Source organism: Pristiophorus japonicus, chromosome 19 (genome assembly GCF_044704955.1).
Source record: "Pristiophorus japonicus isolate sPriJap1 chromosome 19, sPriJap1.hap1, whole genome shotgun sequence".
Taxonomy (NCBI): domain Eukaryota; kingdom Metazoa; phylum Chordata; class Chondrichthyes; family Pristiophoridae; genus Pristiophorus; species Pristiophorus japonicus.
The window spans coordinates 35348278-35362898 of NC_091995.1; positions in this window are offsets into that span (position 1 = coordinate 35348278).

Below are 14621 nucleotides of genomic sequence, written 5' to 3' on the forward strand. Positions count from 1 at the left end.
GGTGTGAGTTAGGGGATGATGTGTGAGCGGGACTCGGTGTGAGTTAGGGCGTGATGGGTGAGCGGGACTTGGTGTGAGTTAGGGGGTGATGGGTGAGCGGGACTCGGTGTGAGTTAGGGGGTGATGGGTGAGTGGGACTTGGTGTGAGTTAGGGGGAGATGGGTGAGCGGGACTTGGTGTGAGTTAGGGGGTGATGGGTGAGTGGGAATTGGTGTGAGCACAGGAGTGATGGGTGAGTGGGACTCAGTGTGAGTTAGGGGATGATGTGTGAGCAGGACTCGGTGTGAGTTAGGGGGTGGTGGGTGATCGGGACTTGGTGTGAGTTAGGGGGTGATGGATGAACGGACTTGGTGTGAGTTAGGGGGTGATGGGTGAGTGGAACTTGATGTGAGCACAGGAGTGATGGGTGAGTGGGACTCAGTGTGAGTTAGGGGATGATGTGTGAGCGGGACTCGGTGTGAGTTAGGGGGTGGTGGGTGAGCGGGACTTGGTGTGAGTTAGGGGATGATGTGTGAGCGGGACTCGGTGTGAGTTAGGGCGTGATGGGTGAGCGGGACTTGGTGTGAGTTAGGGGATGATGTGTGAGCAGGACTCGGTGTGAGTTAGGGGGTGGTGGGTGAGCGGGACTTGGTGTGAGTTAGGGGATGATGTGTGAGCGGGACTCGGTGTGAGTTAGGGGGTGATGGGTGAGCGGGACTTGGTGTGAGTTAGGGGGTGATGGGTGAATGGGACTTGGTGTGAGTTAGGGGGTGATGGGTGAGTGGGACTCGGTGTGAGTTAGGGGGTGATGGGTGAGCGGGACTTGGTGTGAGTTAGGGGGTGATGGGTGAATGGGACTCGGTGTGAGTTAGGGGGTGATGGATGAATGGGACTCGGTGTGAGTTAGGGGATGATGGGTGAGCGGGACTTTGTGTGAGTTAGGGGGTGATGGGTGAGCGGGACTTGGTGTGAGTTAGGGGGTGGTGGGTGAGCGGGACTTGGTGTGAGTTAGGGGGTGATGGGTGAATGGGACTTGGTGTGAGTTAGGGGGTGATGGGTGAGCGGGACTTGGTGTGAGTTAGGGGGTGATGGGTGAATGGGACTTGGTGTGAGTTAGGGGGTGATGGGTGAGCGGGACTTGGTGTGAGTTAGAGGATGATGGGTGAGCGGGACTTTGTGTGAGTTAGGGGGTGATGGGTGAGTGGGACTTGGTGTGAGCACAGGAGTGATGGGTGAGTGGGACTCAGTGTGAGTTAGGGGATGATGTGTGAGCAGGACTCGGTGTGAGTTAGGGAGTGGTGGGTGAGCGGGACTTGGTGTGAGTTAGGGGGTGATGGATGAACGGACTTGGTGTGAGTTAGTGGGTGATGGGTGAGTGGAACTTGATGTGAGCACAGGAGTGATGGGTGAGTGGGACTTGGTGTGAGTTAGGGGATGATGTGTGAGCGGGACTCGGTGTGAGTTAGGGGGTGGTGGGTGAGCGGGACTTGGTGTGAGTTAGGGGATGATGTGTGAGCGGGACGGTGTGAGTTAGGGCGTGATGGGTGAGCGGGACTTGGTGTGAGTTAGGGGATGATGTGTGAGCAGGACTCGGTGTGAGTAAGGGGGTGATGGGTGAGCGGGACTTGGTGTGAGTTAGGGGATGATGTGTGAGCGGGACTCGGTGTGAGTTAGGGGGTGATGGGTGAGCGGGACTTGGTGTGAGTTAGGGGGTGATGGGTGAATGGGACTTGGTGTGAGTTAGGGGGTGATGGGTGAGTGGGACTTGGTGTGAGTTAGGGGGTGATGGGTGAGCGGGACTTGGTGTGAGTTAGGGGGTGATGGGTGAATGGGACTCGGTGTGAGTTAGGGGGTGATGGATGAATGGAACTTGGTGTTAGTTAGGGGGTGATGGGTGAGCGGGACTTGGTGTGAGTTAGGGGGTGATGGGTGAATGGGACTCGGTGTGAGTTAGGGGATGATGGGTGAGCGGGACTTGGTGTGAGTTAGGGGGTGATGGGTGAGCGGGACTTGGTGTGAGTTAGGGGGTGGTGGGTGAGCGGGACTTGGTGTGAGTTAGCGGATGATGTGTGAGCGGGACTCGGTGTGAGTTAGGGGGTGATGGGTGAGCGGGACTTGGTGTGAGTTAGGGGGTGATGGGTGAATGGTACTCGGTGTGAGTTAGGGGGTGATGGATGAGTGGAACTTGGTGTGAGTTAGGGGGTGATGGGTGAGCGGGACATGGTGTGAGTTAGGGGGTGATGGATGAGTGGGACTTGGTGTGAGTTAGGGGGTGATGGGTGAGTGGGACTTGGTGTGAGTTAGGGGGTGATGGGTGAATGGGACTCGGTGTGAGTTAGGGGATGATGGGTGAGCGGGACTTGGTGTGAGTTAGGGGGTGATGGGTGAGCGGGACTTGGTGTGAGTTAGGGGGTGATGGGTGAATGGGACTCGGTGTGAGTTAGGGGATGATGGGTAAGCGGGACTTTGTGTGAGTTAGGGGGTGATGGGTGAATGGGACTCGGTGTGAGTTAGGGGATGATGGGTGAGCGGGACTTTGTGTGAGTTAGGGGGCGGTGGGTGAATGGGATTCGGTGTGAGTTATGGGGTGATGGGTGAATGGGATTCGGTGTGAGTTAGGGGGTGATGGGTGAGTGGGACTTGGTGTGAGTTAGGGGGTGATGGGTGAGTGGGACTTGGTGTGAGTTAGGGGGTGATGGATGAGCGGACTTGGTGTGAGTTAGGGGGTGATGGGTGAGTGGGACTTGATGTGAGCACAGGAGTGATGGGTGAGTGGGACTCAGTGTGAGTTAGGGGATGATGTGTGAGCGGGACTCGGTGTGAGTTAGGGGTTGGTGTGTGAGCGGGACTTGGTGTGAGTTAGGGGATGATGTGTGAGCGGGACTCGGTGTGAGTTAGGGCGTGATGGGTGAGCGGGACTTGGTGTGAGTTAGTGGGTGATGGGTGAGCAGGACTCGGTGTGAGTTAGGGGGTGATGGGTGAGTGGGACTTGGTGTGAGTTAGGGGGAGATGGGTGAGCGGGACTTGGTGTGAGTTAGGGGGTGATGGGTGAGTGGGACTTGGTGTGAGCACAGGAGTGATGGGTGAGTGGGACTCAGTGTGAGTCAGGGGATGATGTGTGAGCGGGACTCGGTGTGAGTTAGTGGGTGGTGGGTGAGCCGGACTTGGTGTGAGTTAGGGGATGATGTGTGACCGGGACTCGGTGTGAGTTAGTGGGTGATGGGTGAGCGGGACTTGGTGTGAGTTAGGGGGTGATGGGTGAATGGGACTTGGTGTGAGTTAGGGGGTGATGGGTGAGTGGGACTTGGTGTGAGTTAGGGGGTGATGGGTGAGCGGGACTTGGTGTGAGTTAGGGGGTGATGGGTGAATGGGACTCGGTGTGAGTTAGGGGGTGATGGATGAGTGGCACTTGGTGTGAGTTAGGGGGTGATGGGTGAGCGGGACTTGGTGTGAGTTAGAGGGTGATGGATGAGTGGGACTTGGTGTGAGTTAGGGGGTGATGGGTGAGTGGGACTTGGTGTGAGTTAGGGGGTGATGGGTGAATGGGACTCGGTGTGAGTTAGGGGATGATGGGTGAGCGGGACTTGGTGTGAGTTAGGGGGTGATGGGTGAGCGGGACTTGGTGTGAGTTAGGGGGTGATGGGTGAATGGGACTCGGTGTGAGTTAGGGGATGATGGGTGAGCGGGACTTTGTGTGAGTTAGGGGGTGATGGGTGAATGGGACTCGGTGTGAGTTAGGGGATGATGGGTGAACGGGACTTTGTGTGAGTTAGGGGGTGATGGGTGAATGGGATTCGGTGTGAGTTATGGGGTGATGGGTGAATGGGATTCGGTGTGAGTTAGGGGATGATGGGTGAGCGGGACTTGGTGTGAGTTAGGGGGTGATGGGTGAGCGGGACTTGGTATGAGTTATGGGGTGGTGGGTGAGCGGGACTTGGTATGAGGTAGGGGATGATGGGTGAGTGGGACTTGGTGCGAGTTATGGAGTAATGGGTGAGCGGGACTTGGTGTGAGCACAGTGGGTGATGTGTGAGTGGGACGGGTATGAGTTAGGGGGCAATGGGTAAGTGGGACTTGGTGTGAGCACGGTGGGGTGATGGGTGAGCGGGACTCGGTGTGAGTTCGGGGGTGATGGGTGAGGGGGACTTCATGTGAGTTGGGGGTGATGGGTGAGCGGGACTTGGTGTGAGTTAAAGGGTGATGGGTGAGCGGGACTTGGTGTGAGTTCGAGGGTGATGGGTGAGCGGGACTTGGTGTGAGTTAGGGGGTGATGGGTGAGCGGGACTTGGTGTGAGTTAGGGGGTGATGGGTGAGTGGGACTTGGTGTGAGTTAGGGGGTGATGGGTGAGCGGGACTTGGTGTGAGTTAGGGGGTGATGGGTGAGCGGGACTTGGTGTGAGTTAGGGGGTGATGGGTGAGTGGGACTTGGTGTGAGTTAGTGGGTGATGGGTGAGTGGGACTTGGTGTGAGTTAGGTGGTAATGGGTGAGTGGGACTTGGTGTGAGTTAGGGGGTAATGGGTGAGTGGGACTTGGTGTGAGTTAGTGGGTGATGGGTGAGTGGGACTTGGTGTGAGTTAGGGGGTGATGGGTGAGTGGGACTTGGTGTGAGTTAGGGGGTGATGGGTGAGCGGGACTTGGTGTGAGTTACTGGGTGATGGGTGAGTGGGACTTGGTGTGAGTTAGGGGGTGATGGGCGAGTGGGACTTGGTATGAGTTAGGGGGTGATGGGTGAGTGGGACTTGGTGTGAGTTAGTGGGTAATGGGTGAGTGGGACTTGGTGTGAGTTAGGGGGTGATGGGTGAGTGGGACTTGGTGTGAGTTAGGGGGTGATGGGCGAGTGGGACTTGGTGTGAGTTAGTGGGTAATGGGTGAGTGGGACTTGGTGTGAGTTAGGGGGTGATGGGCGAGCGGGACTTGGTGTGAGTTAGGGGGTGATGGGCGAGCGGGACTTGGTGTGAGTTAGGGGGTGATGGATGAGCGGGACTTGGTGTGAGTTAGTGGGTGATGGGTGAGCGGGACTTGGTGTGAGTTAGTGGGTGATGGGTGAGCGGGACTTGGTGTGAGTTAGTGGGTGATGGGTGAGTGGGACTTGGTGTGAGTTAGGGGGTGATGGGCGAGTGGGACTTGGTGTGAGTTAGGGGGTGATGGGTGAGCGGGACTTGGTGTGAGTTAGGGGGTGATGGGTGAGCGGGACTTGGTGTGAGTTAGGGGGTGATGGGTGAGCGGGACTGGGTGTGAGTTAGTGGGTGATGGGTGAGTGGGACTTGGTGTGAGTTAGGGGGTGATGGGCGAGTGGGACTTGGTGTGAGTCAGGGGGTGATGGGTGAGTGGGACTTGGTGTGAGTTAGTGGGTAATGGGTGAGCGGGACTTGGTGTGAGTTAGGGGGTGATGGGTGAATGGGACTCGGTGTGAGTTAGGGGATGATGGGTGAGCGGGACTTTGTGTGAGTTAGGGGGTGATGGGTGAATGGGACTCGGTGTGAGTTAGGGGATGATGAGTGAACGGGACTTTGTGTGAGTTAGGGGGTGATGGGTGAATGGGATTCGGTGTGAGTTATGGGGTGATGGGTGAATGGGATTCGGTGTGAGTTAGGGGATGATGGGTGAGCGGGACTTGGTGTGAGTTAGGGGGTGATGGGTGAGCGGGACTTGGTATGAGTTATGGGGTGGTGGGTGAGCGGGACTTGGTATGAGGTAGGGGTTGATGGGTGAGTGGGACTTGGTGCGAGTTATGGAGTAATGGGTGAGCGGGACTTGGTGTGAGCACAGTGGGTGATGTGTGAGTGGGACGGGTATGAGTTAGGGGGCAATGGGTAAGTGGGACTTGGTGTGAGCACGGTGGGGTGATGGGTGAGCGGGACTCGGTGTGAGTTCGGGGGTGATGGGTGAGGGGGACTTCATGTGAGTTGGGGGTGATGGGTGAGCGGGACTTGGTGTGAGTTAAAGGGTGATGGGTGAGCGGGACTTGGTGTGAGTTCGAGGGTGATGGGTGAGCGGGACTTGGTGTGAGTTAGGGGGTGATGGGTGAGGGGGACTTCATGTGAGTTGGGGGTGATGGGTGAGCGGGACTTGGTGTGAGTTAAAGGGTGATGGGTGAGCGGGACTTGGTGTGAGTTCGAGGGTGATGGGTGAGCGGGACTTGGTGTGAGTTAGTGGGTGATGGGTGAGTGGGACTTGGTGTGAGTTAGGTGGTAATGGGTGAGTGGGACTTGGTGTGAGTTAGGGGGTAATGGGTGAGTGGGACTTGGTGTGAGTTAGTGGGTGATGGGTGAGTGGGACTTGGTGTGAGTTAGGGGGTGATGGGTGAGCGGGACTTGGTGTGAGTTAGGGGGTGATGGGTGAGCGGGACTTGGTGTGAGTTAGTGGGTGATGGGTGAGTGGGACTTGGTGTGAGTTAGGGGGTGATGGGCGAGTGGGACTTGGTGTGAGTTAGGGGGTGATGGGTGAGTGGGACTTGGTGTGAGTTAGTGGGTAATGGGTGAGTGGGACTTGGTGTGAGTTAGGGGGTGATGGGTGAGTGGGACTTGGTGTGAGTTAGGGGGTGATGGGCGAGTGGGACTTGGTGTGAGTTAGTGGGTAATGGGTGAGCGGGACTTGGTGTGAGTTAGGGGGTGATGGGCGAGCGGGACTTGGTGTGAGTTAGGGGGTGATGGGCGAGCGGGACTTGGTGTGAGTTAGGGGATGATGGGTGAGCGGGACTTGGTGTGAGTTAGTGGGTGATGGGTGAGCGGGACTTGGTGTGAGTTAGTGGGTGATGGGTGAGCGGGACTTGGTGTGAGTTAGTGGGTGATGGGCGAGCGGGACTTGGTGTGAGTTAGGGGGTGATGGGTGAGCGGGACTTGGTGTGAGTTAGTGGGTGATGGGTGAGTGGGACTTGGTGTGAGTTAGGGGGTGATGGGCGAGTGGGACTTGGTGTGAGTCAGGAGGTGATGGGTGAGTGGGACTTGGTGTGAGTTAGTGGGTAATGGGTGAGTGGGACTTGGTGTGAGTTAGGGGGTGATGGGTGAGCGGGACTTGGTGTGAGTTAGGGGGTGATGGGTGAATGGGACTCGGTGTGAGTTAGGGGATGATGGGTGAGCGGGACTTTGTGTGAGTTAGGGGGTGATGGGTGAATGGGATTCGGTGTGAGTTATGGGGTGATGGGTGAATGGGATTCGGTGTGAGTTAGGGGATGATGGGTGAGCGGGACTTGGTGTGAGTTAGGGGGTGATGGGTGAGCGGGACTTGGTATGAGTTATGGGGTGGTGGGTGTGCGGGACTTGGTATGAGGTAGGGGATGATGGGTGAGTGGGACTTGGTGCGAGTTATGGAGTAATGGGTGAGCGGGACTTGGTGTGAGCACAGTGGGTGATGTGTGAGTGGGACGGGTATGAGTTAGGGGGCAATGGGTAAGTGGGACTTGGTGTGAGCACGGTGGGGTGATGGGTGAGCGGGACTCGGTGTGAGTTCGGGGGTGATGGGTGAGGGGGACTTCATGTGAGTTGGGGGTGATGGGTGAGCGGGACTTGGTGTGAGTTAAAGGGTGATGGGTGAGCGGGACTTGGTGTGAGTTCGAGGGTGATGGGTGAGCGGGACTTGGTGTGAGTTAGGGGGTGATGGGTGAGCGGGACTTGGTGTGAGTTAGGGGGTGATGGGTGAGTGGGACTTGGTGTGAGTTAGGGGGTGATGGGTGAGCGGGACTTGGTGTGAGTTAGGGGGTGATGGGTGAGCGGGACTTGGTGTGAGTTAGGGGGTGATGGGTGAGTGGGACTTGGTGTGAGTTAGTGGGTGATGGGTGAGTGGAACTTGGTGTGAGTTAGGTGGTAATGGGTGAGTGGGACTTGGTGTGAGTTAGGGGGTAATGGGTGAGTGGGACTTGGTGTGAGTTAGTGGGTGATGGGTGAGTGGGACTTGGTGTGAGTTAGGGGGTGATGGGTGAGCGGGACTTGGTGTGAGTTAGGGGGTGATGGGTGAGCGGGACTTGGTGTGAGTTAGTGAGTGATGCGTGAGTGCGACTTGGTGTGAGTTAGGGGGTGATGGGCGAGTGGGACTTGGTGTGAGTTAGGGGGTGATGGGTGAGTGGGACTTGGTGTGAGTTAGGGGGTAATGGGTGAGTGGGACTTGGTGTGAGTTAGGGGGTGATGGGTGAGTGGGACTTGGTGTGAGTTAGGGGGTGATGGGCGAGTGGGACTTGGTGTGAGTTAGTGGGTAATGGGTGAGTGGGACTTGGTGTGAGTTAGGGGGTGATGGGCGAGCGGGACTTGGTGTGAGTTAGGGGGTGATGGGCGAGCGGGACTTGGTGTGAGTTAGGGGGTGATGGGTGAGCGGGACTTGGTGTGAGTTAGTGGGTGATGGGTGAGCGGGACTTGGTGTGAGTTAGTGGGTGATGGGTGAGCGGGACTTGGTGTGAGTTAGTGGGTGATGGGTGAGTGGGACTTGGTGTGAGTTAGGGGGTGATGGGCGAGTGGGACTTGGTGTGAGTTAGTGGGTGATGGGCGAGCGGGACTTGGTGTGAGTTAGGGGGTGATGGGTGAGCGGGACTTGGTGTGAGTTAGGGGGTGATGGGTGAGCGGGACTTGGTGTGAGTTAGGGGGTGATGGGTGAGCGGGACTTGGTGTGAGTTAGTGGGTGATGGGTGAGTGGGACTTGGTGTGAGTTAGGGGGTGATGGGCGAGTGGGACTTGGTGTGAGTTAGTGGGTAATGGGTGAGTGGGACTTGGTGTGAGTTAGGGGGTGATGGGCGAGCGGGACTTGGTGTGAGTTAGGGGGTGATGGGCGAGCGGGACTTGGTGTGAGTTAGGGGGTGATGGGTGAGCGGGACTTGGTGTGAGTTAGTGGGTGATGGGTGAGCGGGACTTGGTGTGAGTTAGTGGGTGATGGGTGAGCGGGACTTGGTGTGAGTTAGTGGGTGATGGGTGAGTGGGACTTGGTGTGAGTTAGGGGGTGATGGGCGAGTGGGACTTGGTGTGAGTTAGTGGGTGATGGGCGAGCGGGACTTGGTGTGAGTTAGGGGGTGATGGGTGAGCGGGACTTGGTGTGAGTTAGTGGGTGATGGGTGAGTGGGACTTGGTGTGAGTTAGGGGGTGATGGGCGAGTGGGACTTGGTGTGAGTCAGGGGGTGATGGGTGAGTGGGACTTGGTGTGAGTTAGTGGGTAATGGGTGAGTGGGACTTGGTGTGAGTTAGGGGGTGATGGGTGAGCGGGACTTGGTGTGAGTTAGGGGGTGATGGGTGAATGGGACTCGGTGTGAGTTAGGGGATGATGGGTGAGCGGGACTTTGTGTGAGTTAGGGGGTGATGGGTGAATGGGACTCGGTGTGAGTTAGGGGATGATGGGTGAACGGGACTTTGTGTGAGTTAGGGGGTGATGGGTGAATGGGATTCGGTGTGAGTTATGGGGTGATGGGTGAATGGGATTCGGTGTGAGTTAGGGGATGATGGGTGAGCGGGACTTGGTGTGAGTTAGGGGGTGATGGGTGAGCGGGACTTGGTATGAGTTATGGGGTGGTGGGTGAGCGGGACTTGGTATGAGGTAGGGGATGATGGGTGAGTGGGACTTGGTGCGAGTTATGGAGTAATGGGTGAGCGGGACTTGGTGTGAGCACAGTGGGTGATGTGTGAGTGGGACGGGTATGAGTTAGGGGGCAATGGGTAAGTGGGACTTGGTGTGAGCACGGTGGGGTGATGGGTGAGCGGGACTCGGTGTGAGTTCGGGGGTGATGGGTGAGGGGGACTTCATGTGAGTTGGGGGTGATGGGTGAGCGGGACTTGGTGTGAGTTAAAGGGTGATGGGTGAGCGGGACTTGGTGTGAGTTCGAGGGTGATGGGTGAGCGGGACTTGGTGTGAGTTAGGGGGTGATGGGTGAGCGGGACTTGCTGTGAGTTAGGGGGTGATGGGTGAGTGGGACTTGGTGTGAGTTAGGGGGTGATGGGTGAGCGGGACTTGGTGTGAGTTAGGGGGTGATGGGTGAGCGGGACTTGGTGTGAGTTAGGGGGTGATGGGTGAGTGGGACTTGGTGTGAGTTAGTGGGTGATGGGTGAGTGGGACTTGGTGTGAGTTAGGTGGTAATGGGTGAGTGGGACTTGGTGTGAGTTAGGGGGTAATGGGTGAGTGGGACTTGGTGTGAGTTAGTGGGTGATGGGTGAGTGGGACTTGGTGTGAGTTAGGGGGTGATGGGTGAGCGGGACTTGGTGTGAGTTAGGGGGTGATGGGTGAGCGGGACTTGGTGTGAGTTAGTGGGTGATGGGTGAGTGGGACTTGGTGTGAGTTAGGGGGTGATGGGCGAGTGGGACTTGGTGTGAGTTAGGGGGTGATGGGTGAGTGGGACTTGGTGTGAGTTAGTGGGTAATGGGTGAGTGGGACTTGGTGTGAGTTAGGGGGTGATGGGTGAGTGGGACTTGGTGTGAGTTAGGGGGTGATGGGCGAGTGGGACTTGGTGTGAGTTAGTGGGTAATGGGTGAGTGGGACTTGGTGTGAGTTAGGGGGTGATGGGCGAGCGGGACTTGGTGTGAGTTAGGGGGTGATGGGCGAGCGGGACTTGGTGTGAGTTAGGGAGTGATGGGTGAGCGGGACTTGGTGTGAGTTAGTGGGTGATGGGTGAGCGGGACTTGGTGTGAGTTAGTGGGTGATGGGTGAGCGGGACTTGGTGTGAGTTAGTGGGTGATGGGTGAGTGGGACTTGGTGTGAGTTAGGGGGTGATGGGCGAGTGGGACTTGGTGTGAGTTAGTGGGTGATGGGCGAGCGGGACTTGATGTGAGTTAGGGGGTGATGGGTGAGCGGGACTTGGTGTGAGTTAGGGGGTGATGGGTGAGTGGGACTTGGTGTGAGTTAGGGGGTGATGGGTGAGCGGGACTTGGTGTGAGTTAGGGGGTGATGGGTGAGCGGGACTTGGTGTGAGTTAGGGGGTGATGGGTGAGTGGGACTTGGTGTGAGTTAGGGGGTGATGGGTGAGCGGGACTTGGTGTGAGTTAGGGGGTGATGGGTGAGCGGGACTTGGTGTGAGTTAGGGGGTGATGGGTGAGTGGGACTTGGTGTGAGTTAGTGGGTGATGGGTGAGTGGGACTTGGTGTGAGTTAGGTGGTAATGGGTGAGTGGGACTTGGTGTGAGTTAGGGGGTGATGGGCGAGCGGGACTTGGTGTGAGTTAGGGGGTGATGGGTGAGCGGGACTTGGTGTGAGTTAGTGGGTGATGGGTGAGCGGGACTTGGTGTGAGTTAGTGGGTGATGGGTGAGCGGGACTTGGTGTGAGTTAGTGGGTGATGGGTGAGTGGGACTTGGTGTGAGTTAGGGGGTGATGGGCGAGTGGGACTTGGTGTGAGTTAGTGGGTGATGGGCGAGCGGGACTTGGTGTGAGTTAGGGGGTGATGGGTGAGCGGGACTTGGTGTGAGTTAGTGGGTGATGGGTGAGTGGGACTTGGTGTGAGTTAGGGGGTGATGGGCGAGTGGGACTTGGTGTGAGTCAGGGGGTGATGGGTGAGTGGGACTTGGTGTGAGTTAGTGGGTAATGGGTGAGTGGGACTTGGTGTGAGTTAGGGGGTGATGGGTGAGCGGGACTTGGTGTGAGTTAGGGGGTGATGGGTGAATGGGACTCGGTGTGAGTTAGGGGATGATGGGTGAGCGGGACTTTGTGTGTGTTAGGGGGTGATGGGTGAATGGGACTCGGTGTGAGTTAGGGGATGATGGGTGAACGGGACTTTGTGTGAGTTAGGGGGTGATGGGTGAATGGGATTCGGTGTGAGTTATGGGGTGATGGGTGAATGGGATTCGGTGTGAGTTAGGGGATGATGGGTGAGCGGGACTTGGTGTGAGTTAGGGGGTGATGGGTGAGCGGGACTTGGTATGAGTTATGGGGTGGTGGGTGAGCGGGACTTGGTATGAGGTAGGGGATGATGGGTGAGTGGGACTTGGTGCGAGTTATGGAGTAATGGGTGAGCGGGACTTGGTGTGAGCACAGTGGGTGATGTGTGAGTGGGACGGGTATGAGTTAGGGGGCAATGGGTAAGTGGGACTTGGTGTGAGCACGGTGGGGTGATGGGTGAGCGGGACTCGGTGTGAGTTCGGGGGTGATGGGTGAGGGGGACTTCATGTGAGTTGGGGGTGATGGGTGAGCGGGACTTGGTGTGAGTTAAAGGGTGATGGGTGAGCGGGACTTGGTGTGAGTTCGAGGGTGATGGGTGAGCGGGACTTGGTGTGAGTTAGGGGGTGATGGGTAAGCGGGACTTGGTGTGAGTTAGGGGGTGATGGGTGAGTGGGACTTGGTGTGAGTTAGGGGGTGATGGGTGAGCGGGACTTGGTGTGAGTTAGGGGGTGATGGGTGAGCGGGACTTGGTGTGAGTTAGGGGGTGATGGGTGAGTGGGACTTGGTGTGAGTTAGTGGGTGATGGGTGAGTGGAACTTGGTGTGAGTTAGGTGGTAATGGGTGAGTGGGACTTGGTGTGAGTTAGGGGGTAATGGGTGAGTGGGACTTGGTGTGAGTTAGTGGGTGATGGGTGAGTGGGACTTGGTGTGAGTTAGGGGGTGATGGGTGAGTGGGACTTGGTGTGAGTTTGGGGGTGATGGGCGAGTGGGACTTGGTGTGAGTTAGTGGGTGATGGGCGAGCGGGACTTGGTGTGAGTTAGGGGGTGATGGGTGAGCGGGACTTGGTGTGAGTTAGGGGGTGATGGGTGAGCGGGACTTGGTGTGAGTTAGGGGGTGATGGGTGAGCGGGACTTGGTGTGAGTTAGTGGGTGATGGGTGAGTGGGACTTGGTGTGAGTTAGGGGGTGATGGGCGAGTGGGACTTGGTGTGAGTCGGGGGTGATGGGTGAGCGGGACTTGGTGTGAGTTAGGGGGTGATGGGCGAGCGGGACTTGGTGTGAGTTAGGGGGTGATGGGCGAGCGGGACTTGGTGTGAGTTAGGGGGTGATGGGTGAGCGGGACTTGGTGTGAGTTAGTGGGTGATGGGTGAGCGGGACTTGGTGTGAGTTAGGGGGTGATGGGTGAGCGGGACTTGGTGTGAGTTAGTGGGTGATGTGTGAGTGGGACTTGGTGTGAGTTAGGGGGTGATGGGCGAGTGGGACTTGGTGTGAGTTAGTGGGTGATGGGCGAGCGGGACTTGGTGTGAGTTAGGGGGTGATGGGTGAGCGGGACGGTGTGAGTTAGTGGGTGATGGGTGAGTGGGACTTGGTGTGAGTTAGGGGGTGATGGGCGAGTGGGACTTGGTGTGAGTCAGGGGGTGATGGGTGAGTGGGACTTGGTGTGAGTTAGTGGGTAATGGGTGAGTGGGACTTGGTGTGAGTTAGGGGGTGATGGGTGAGCGGGACTTGGTGTGAGTTAGGGGGTGATGGGTGAGCGGGACTTGGTGTGAGTTAGGGGGTGATGGGTGAGCGGGACTTGGTGTGAGTTAGTGGGTGATGGGTGAGTGGGACTTGGTGTGAGTTAGGGGGTGATGGGCGAGTGGGACTTGGTGTGAGTTAGGGGGTGATGGGTGAGTGGGACTTGGTGTGAGTTAGTGGGTAATGGGTGAGTGGGACTTGGTGTGAGTTAGGGGGTGATGGGTGAGTGGGACTTGGTGTGAGTTAGGGGGTGATGGGCGAGTGGGACTTGGTGTGAGTTAGTGGGTAATGGGTGAGTGGGACTTGGTGTGAGTTAGGGGGTGATGGGCGAGCGGGACTTGGTGTGAGTTAGGGGGTGATGGGCGAGCGGGACTTGGTGTGAGTTAGGGGGTGATGGGTGAGCGGGACTTGGTGTGAGTTAGTGGGTGATGGGTGAGCGGGACTTGGTGTGAGTTAGTGGGTGATGGGTGAGCGGGACTTGGTGTGAGTTAGTGGGTGATGGGTGAGTGGGACTTGGTGTGAGTTAGGGGGTGATGGGCGAGTGGGACTTGGTGTGAGTTAGTGGGTGATGGGCGAGCGGGACTTGGTGTGAGTTAGGGGGTGATGGGTGAGCGGGACTTGGTGTGAGTTAGTGGGTGATGGGTGAGTGGGACTTGGTGTGAGTTAGGGGGTGATGGGCGAGTGGGACTTGGTGTGAGTCAGGGGGTGATGGGTGAGTGGGACTTGGTGTGAGTTAGTGGGTAATGGGTGAGTGGGACTTGGTGTGAGTTAGGGGGTGATGGGTGAGCGGGACTTGGTGTGAGTTAGGGGGTGATGGGTGAATGGGACTCGGTGTGAGTTAGGGGATGATGGGTGAGCGGGACTTTGTGTGAGTTAGGGGGTGATGGGTGAATGGGACTCGGTGTGAGTTAGGGGATGATGGGTGAACGGGACTTTGTGTGAGTTAGGGGGTGATGGGTGAATGGGATTCGGTGTGAGTTATGGGGTGATGGGTGAATGGGATTCGGTGTGAGTTAGGGGATGATGGGTGAGCGGGACTTGGTGTGAGTTAGGGGGTGATGGGTGAGCGGGACTTGGTATGAGTTATGGGGTGGTGGGTGAGCGGGACTTGGTATGAGGTAGGGGATGATGGGTGAGTGGGACTTGGTGCGAGTTATGGAGTAATGGGTGAGCGGGACTTGGTGTGAGCACAGTGGGTGATGTGTGAGTGGGACGGGTATGAGTTAGGGGGCAATGGGTAAGTGGGACTTGGTGTGAGCACGGTGGGGTGATGGGTGAGCGGGATTCGGTGTGAGTTCGGGGGTGATGGGTGAGGGGGACTTCATGTGAGTTGGGGGTGATGGGTGAGCG